The 7,478-nt window shown below is 41.5% G+C and overlaps 1 long non-coding RNA gene across 1 annotated transcript; it reads right to left on the bottom strand.

Moving 5' to 3' along the window:
- Positions 1 to 404: 404 nt before the first annotated feature.
- LOC143473564 (uncharacterized) lies at positions 405 to 6,401 on the bottom strand. The gene is made up of 3 exons (XR_013120549.1): positions 3,980 to 6,401; positions 3,348 to 3,484; positions 405 to 3,261 (listed from the first exon to the last, which is right to left on the bottom strand). It is a non-coding gene; the product is annotated as an uncharacterized LOC143473564 (long non-coding RNA).
- Between the last annotated feature and the right edge of the window lie 1,077 nt (positions 6,402 to 7,478).

Below are 7,478 nucleotides of genomic sequence, written 5' to 3'. Positions count from 1 at the left end.
TACATACTGTGTAAACACTTTTTCCACCTCGGTATTATTACTGGCATCTTTCATAACGTCATTAATTATTAACAATTTATTTTTGTTAATTGGTAGAAGTGTATCACAGTGATGTTGGTATCCCTTGAACAAAAACAATATTTCTTATCTTTAACATTTCATCATAAAAGGGTTGCTAGCAGTCGTAAATGTACACTGTTTTCCATTTTCTTTGAAACCAGCTCATCAGCACGCTCAACTGTTTAACAAAAAATGTTTATTACACATGAAAAGGAGTGTTGTAATCTAAAATCAAACGCCTATTACGCCGCCGCCGCGACCGCCATGGCTATCTTTAGTACCCATAAGGAAGTGTTAAAAATAAAAAATAAATCAGAAACAGGATGCATCACCACATACTTGTTTTTCAGTGTGAGGTTATTTTTATTTCTCACAATGCCATCTGCACGAGCAAGTATGTGATGGCTACTGTCACGATTCACCACATAATGATCAACAAGGTCAATCTACGTGTCAAGTCTAATAACTTGAGTTTTCAGAATTTAGTGTAATGCCTTTTGCTTTCATGCACGTTTTGCCACTGGCTATAAGATAACCATACATCTTACGACCTCCTGAGCAGAACTCTAATGTAATCGCCACCGCCAATCTAGTCAGTCAAATCTCCCAAATAAGGTCCCAGAGGGGGTTCCCAATTACCTTCATGAGATTCACGTGTTGACTGACCCTGAACAGTTTTCGCAGCACATCTTTGGTGACTTATGACATTAAACACTTTACATTTGTATCTGACATAGCCGCTTTGATTCAGTAGTGCTTTTCCGCCAGAGACAGCTGTCAGACACGTGACATTAATGTATTCCTCGGTGCATTTACAACAAGTGTCTCCACCTTGGTATCAAACTGTTTTCGCAAATTGCCATACAAGACCTTTGAAATGGGATGGGGCCGATTCAGGTTGTAACGGCATTCCCGACATTCCCATGATGCATGCAACCATTAAATTCCAAGACTTTTCGCACACCATATTTTCATATTAACCGTCCACATAATCATACACCAAACTTCATTTCCAAATGAGTTAGGGCATGGTGCACATCATCTCCTACACACCTGACATACTCAAGCCATTCAATAGAGGCATTAGAGAATGTCTTGTGTTTATTAATGTACGCGTATTTGTGCGTCAATGCTGTATGTAACACGCGTGCTCTGTGTCCGATATTAATTCTTCACCACAATAACCCAACACACTTGTGGGGTTTTGGCTTTGTTAAACTAACATGATAACGACGTCCACATTTTTTGCAATACTTGGTTAGATTGCATGAAGACGCCATCGCATCTGCAGTAGACAGTTGTTTTTGTTTCTTATGTTGTTCATAATAGTATGTGGACTTGCAGTAACGTGAACAGTCGTCACAATATTTGACTTGTCTGGGGTACTTGACACATCACATCATGACCCACATCACAACCATATTTACAGCTGTGATCTCTGGCGTTGGTGTATCCTGTATAACAAAACCTACAAACATATGGCACACCCATGAACGCTTTCAAATTTTTTACCAAGTAATACTGAGTCATGGAGGTACAGAAATATAGTCCTGGTGTGGGGTTTGTCATTGGTCCTCTGAAGGAGACTCTATGGTCATGTGTATAGCCTGTGTGTCTGCATCTGTTCGGCTATAGGTTCTAAGGTAGAGCATGTGGGTTAAGAAAAAGAGCAATGCAGATCACAAAACATAGGTTGTTTGATATGTTTGCTGAATAGAAAAGGTTCAGTCTGTTCCTTTCTATCACCTGGTTGTGTGCTAGAGCAGTTTGCAGCGAACGCCACCATTTTTATCCACAACTATCGAGACTGTCAACACCAGACTATCATCAGTTTGTTGTTCATCAAGTGTTGCATCACTATTGTTACTCTGCATAACCCTTTTAATAGTGTCTGAAAACCTACGCTATAACCATCTCTCGAAGACAACACAGTGTTTACATCAAATGTTAAGCTACCACCTCTTAGGGTAATGTCAATAACACTACCATCACCAGCTAACACCCTGGAGAATGCCACAATTTCTGACAACACATTATGTACATAGGATGCGCATGAGGCCATGTCTGTGGTTGGGGCTTCACGTAAATTCAACATCCTGTGTAACACAACACTGTTATACCTACTACTAGGTACTATGGTATAACCATCTACAACGCCACCATCTCTCACCAATTCTGCTATGTTACCAGCTGATAAACCAAAGTTAGGTGCTGTTGGGTCAAGTGTCGGCATGCCACAACCTGTCTGTTCTGTCTTTGTGTTGCGCGTTATTTTGTATGTCACTTTCTAGCCCCACTATAGCAGTCACATACTCATCATTTAGACAATGAATTTGCTCGCTTAGAGGCAAATGAACCCACGCTTCATACACAGGCAAATGACAATCGTCACATCTGCTTTGCATTGTTGGCCATGTTTGTTAACCATTTATCCAGCAAAGTTTGTAAAAAGCTGTGCACATTATTAACATTAGCGGCAGCATCATCTTGTTGATTAACAAGTTGATTAACAAGGGTCCAGCAGCCAGGAGCAATGACGATAACTTGAGTTGTAAAAATCTGTTTAAATTAAACATTAGGTCCATCACTTTTTTGTACTATGTGTAACATGCTCCTTACACATTTCATGAATGTCCTTAAGTGTTAGAATTACCAACATTGTATTTATACAGGACCTCAATGCGTTCAACTTGTTTAAGAACATTGTCAAGCCTATGGTTTAGAGCACCCAGCCTACCCTGTTCAATTTTATGCAACGTTTCGATATATTCAACCTGCTTCTGAATAATACTGTCATGCCTATGATTTAGAGCTGCCTGCCTATGTTGTTCAATAGAAATTCTTGTGATCTCTTGTGACATCTGTCTCACCAATGTTAAAAGCACCCCAGCATTGTTAAAATGTATATAATGTCCGACCTGATGTTGTTCGTGATCTTGATTAGATCTTATTTCATCCCAAACATCTTCTGGTTCAGGCAAGGCAGCATTTAGTGAGTCATCCCGCACAGCTGTAGCAACAAAGTTTAGTCCATCATCCGGCGCAACTGTAGCGTCTGCGTTCAGTCCACTATTCGATACAGCAGCAACGTCGTCTTCCTTTACTGTAAAACTGTTCTCATTCCAAGTCTTCAGTAGCTCATCAGACCAACCAACGATCCCCAGATCAGGATCAACACAGACAGATTGGCGTTGTCCAAATCTGTGAACAGATTCAAGTTGTTAAACATGTATGCATACAATAAAGTGTTAAACAAAGCAATAGTGTTTTATATTGTGTTTCCGTACCGTTTGTTTTGTAGTGGTCTTACAACCTTACCCGCTTGAACTGTCAGAGCAGAAATTTACGCGTTTTCCACGTGGTTCGGAATCCCTGAGGTCAAATAACTCACCAAGTGGATAATAACCTGATGTGTTCACAGGGTCTGAAGAAATGTGAGAAATAATAATGCTAAACAAAAACAAAAAAAAGTTAAGACAATTAAAAAAATAAGAAGAAACAGGGGTCATAACATCACAAAGGAGGAAAGTCCCAAATATCTTCCCTTTAATTAAAGAACAATATTTAAACAAATAAATAATAACAGTGGTCGAATACTGGGGAGACTGCCATCTTTTTTAATGTGATAAAAAGCTAATAATTTTGAATAATTTCAACCATATATGTACGTATAAATGTATAAATATGTAACTTATGCTGAAGGTGCTGAAAAATATTGAAAATGGACCTTGAAAGTGCCATACAAGTGCTTGAATTTGCAAGATGACACCGAGCATAGCTGCAGTGTCACAAGCTCCCCCTAGTTTCTGCAACTTTTATGTTACTTTATGTTACTTTGTAGCTTTTTTTGCACTAAATGTTGACAGCACATTCATCTACGACAGAACCACTTCTGGATATCAGATCAGCGATTACTCACCACACCTCGGACTTCAAGTTCCTGAACAGCGTTCCTTTGCAAACAGAGACGAGACTCCATTCATCTGTACCACACTTCCTAAGAAACGACTCCGGCATCGAAAGCGAGGCAGCAGAGCTGGAGCCTTTGTCAGGCTGAGACGACACACCAGCCGCCCACCACTTCCCCTTATTTTACTGGCTAATGTGCAGTCTCTGGAAAATAAACTCGGCGAACTCCACGCACGGATTTCTTTCCAGCAAGAGAGAAGGGACTGCTGTGTAATCTGCCTCACAGAGCCCTAGCCAACATCTGAAACTCCGGACCGAGCCGTCAAGCCTGCGGAGTTCTTGGTGCACCGCGTGGACAGAACGAAAGACCTCTCTGGGAAAAGCAAAGGCGGTAGTGTATGTTTTTTAAACAACAATACTTGGTGTGATCACAGAAATGTGCACTTTATTGAATCCTACTGCTCCCCGGTCCTGGAATACCTGACCATCTCATGTAGACCGATGTGGCTGCAGAGAGAGATTTCGGGGGTCACTCTCACCACTGTTTACATCCCCCCCACAAGCGGACACGGACTTGGCATCGGGGAAACTATATGAAGCCGTTAATAAGCAGGAGACTCACTCCTAAGTTCTTTTAGCACATCACAGGCAGCACACGGAAAACACGCACGCTGGATCACTGCTACACATCCCTCTGGAACGCCTACAAAACCCTCCCCCGCCCTCCATTTGGAAGATCAGGGCCCGTATTTATCAAACTTCTTAGAATTACTCCTAAGAATGCTGCTAAGAATTGACTTATGTCTAAAATAATTCTTAGTTAAAAGCTGAGACTAAAAGTTAGTTATCAAGCCTCTGATCATTCCTCCATCCTTCTCCTACCCACCTATAGGCCAACACTGAAACGGGAACCGCCCACTACCAGAGAGGTTCATCTGTGGTCAGACCAATGAGTGGGAGATGTTTAGGGAAGTGGCCAGTAACAGCATCAATGAATACACAGACTCAGTTACTGGATTCATGGGATGTTGTGCCCACAAAAACAATCAGTGTTTACCCCAACCAAAAACCCTGGCTCAACTGTGAAGTCCGCTCCACTATTCACGCGCGCACATCTGCATTTAAATCCGGAAATGCTGTGGAATATAAACAAGCGAGCTATGCTCTTCGCAAGTCCGTTAAAGCAGCAAAACGCGACTACAGAGCCAAAGTGGAGACACAGTTTAAAAGCAACAGTGTAAGGAGTATGTGGCAGGGGTTAAACACCATCAAAGACTAAAACTAAACCTCGCGGTGCAATAAACATCCCCCGCTGCGCTTCCAGATGATCTGAATGCGTTCTACGCCCGTTTTGAGGTAAACAACTGAGGTAGAGCTGGGCGATTAATCGATATTATCTATTAATTCGAATTTACAGTTAAGGACGATGTGTTTTTAAGAAAATCGATTTCTTAGTGTTGACTTGTAACTCCCGTGGTAGCCCAACTCAAAAGTAGCCCAAAAAACCACACCCCGCGACCCCAGAATTTTTACCCGCGACTAGATTTTCAAACAAGCCCAATTTGGCGTGAAAACGCGAACCTGGGAACTATGGTAGTATAAAGTATAAACTGTGGTAGTATAAAGAAACACCCCTCTAAAACAGAGGAAGGAACATTTACCTGACGAATTTTAATGTTGCATTGTGTTTCAGGTTTGAAAAGTGCTGGAATTTAGGCTAAAGTGAGGGCAGCCCTGTTCTTAATCAGAATGTAGACAGCGTGATGCGTCAGTACTAGGGATGCACCGAAATGAAAATTCCTAGCCGAAACCGAAAACCGAAAATGAGGAAACCAAGGCCGAAAGCCGAAAGCCGAAACACCGAAATACATTATGCCAATTATTAGTAACATTGGATTTATGGCTAACCTCACTAAAATCAAGGCATTGCTATTCAAAGAATAAATCAACTACAAAATTTGATTTGAAAATATTTATTTAGCACTGACATTATAGTAATGCATATTATAAAATAAAATTAGTGGTCGGCCGTTAACGGCGATACCGCTGACAACGGCCGACCACTAATTAAATTAAACTCGCTTGCAGACCGTTTTTATCTGAGAGGATAAATATATGTATTTTATACAAGTTAAATTTAATTATAACTGACTGGCCTGAAAGATAAATATAAATTCTCTCATAAAAACGTGACGTGAGTTGCAACAACATTAAACAGCTCAGGTAAACACACTTCTGAGAAATGTCGTCTGCTCGGCAAAACATAACGGGGCTCAATGTGCTCTATTAGCCTACGAAATCCCTACGACAGAGAACGGCTGATCGTCTAAGGCAGGGGTGCCCACAGTTTTCAGCTTGCGAGCTACTTATAAGATGACCAGGTCAGAAAGATCTACCGGGGTGGCGGCGAACGTAATTTGTTGAGCGGGGGGGCGGGGGAGGGGGGGGGGGGGGGGGGGGGGGGGGACGACGTAATTTGTTGAGTGGATTGCAGATTGGCTACCGTGAATGTCAATCAAAATACAACCGTCAGTGCAGATGTGCGATTCATCTACTACTATTTTATGTGACGCGATCTACGCACATTCCTTCGCGATCGACCGACACTTCCTTCGCGATCGACGTAATGAGCACCCCTGGTCTAAGGCAACGAGTTCCATAATTTTTGGTGTAATGTCCTTTGCCTCGGCGCCATCACTGGAAAACTTTTTTGCTAGCTTTATCCAAATAAGCACGTGCAGGTGGCGATTTTTGCTTGCGTCATCACAGCACATTGTTTCGGCCGTGTTGTTTCGGTGATGAAAGTATTTCGGCCGAAAACCGAAAATGCAAATTTAAGCCATTTCGGCCGAAAATTTTCGGTGGCCGAATTTTCGGTGCATCCCTAGTCAGTACGCAACATGCAACAATTGTTAAATTGTATTTGTTTTCCATTTTATTAAAAAGGGCACCAAATTATTTATATCTATTTATTTTTTGAGGGTGTGTTTTATTTATTTATTTTAAGTTTGAGGTTGCATTGTGTCAGTGCTTAAACTATGTTGGAGAAAGCCTTCTAAAAGTTACTGAATGTTCTCACTTGTTTACAATTGTTTTTTGCTTGTTTCTGGTTGTACTTTAACCCCAAATGGGAAATTTAAGTGAAAAATAAATTTAAACTTTTTTTTAACCATTCCTTTATCATCTGTAGTTTTTTAGTAGAGGAAAATAAATCTATTAAAATCGAAAATCTGATTTAAAAAAAAAAGCGCATTAACAGCAGGAAAGCAGCCGGACCTGACTGCATCCCTGGACGGGTCCTCGAAGTCTGTGCTGATCAGCTCGCGGGAGTGTTCAGACATTTTTACTCTCCCTCTCAGCTGTGCCAGAGTGTTTTAAACAGGCCACCATTGTCCCAATTCCCAAGACCCCCAGCGCATCCTGCTTAAATGACTGGCGTCCTATGGCCCCGACACCCATTATAAGTAAATGCTTTGAGAGGCTAGTGAGGGACGTCATGCTCCTCAATA

This window comes from Brachyhypopomus gauderio, chromosome 13, assembly GCF_052324685.1.
Source record: "Brachyhypopomus gauderio isolate BG-103 chromosome 13, BGAUD_0.2, whole genome shotgun sequence".
Taxonomy (NCBI): Eukaryota; Metazoa; Chordata; class Actinopteri; order Gymnotiformes; family Hypopomidae; genus Brachyhypopomus; species Brachyhypopomus gauderio.
The sequence above is the reverse complement of the archived record's forward strand: the minus strand, read 5'-3'. Positions and strand labels throughout refer to the sequence as shown.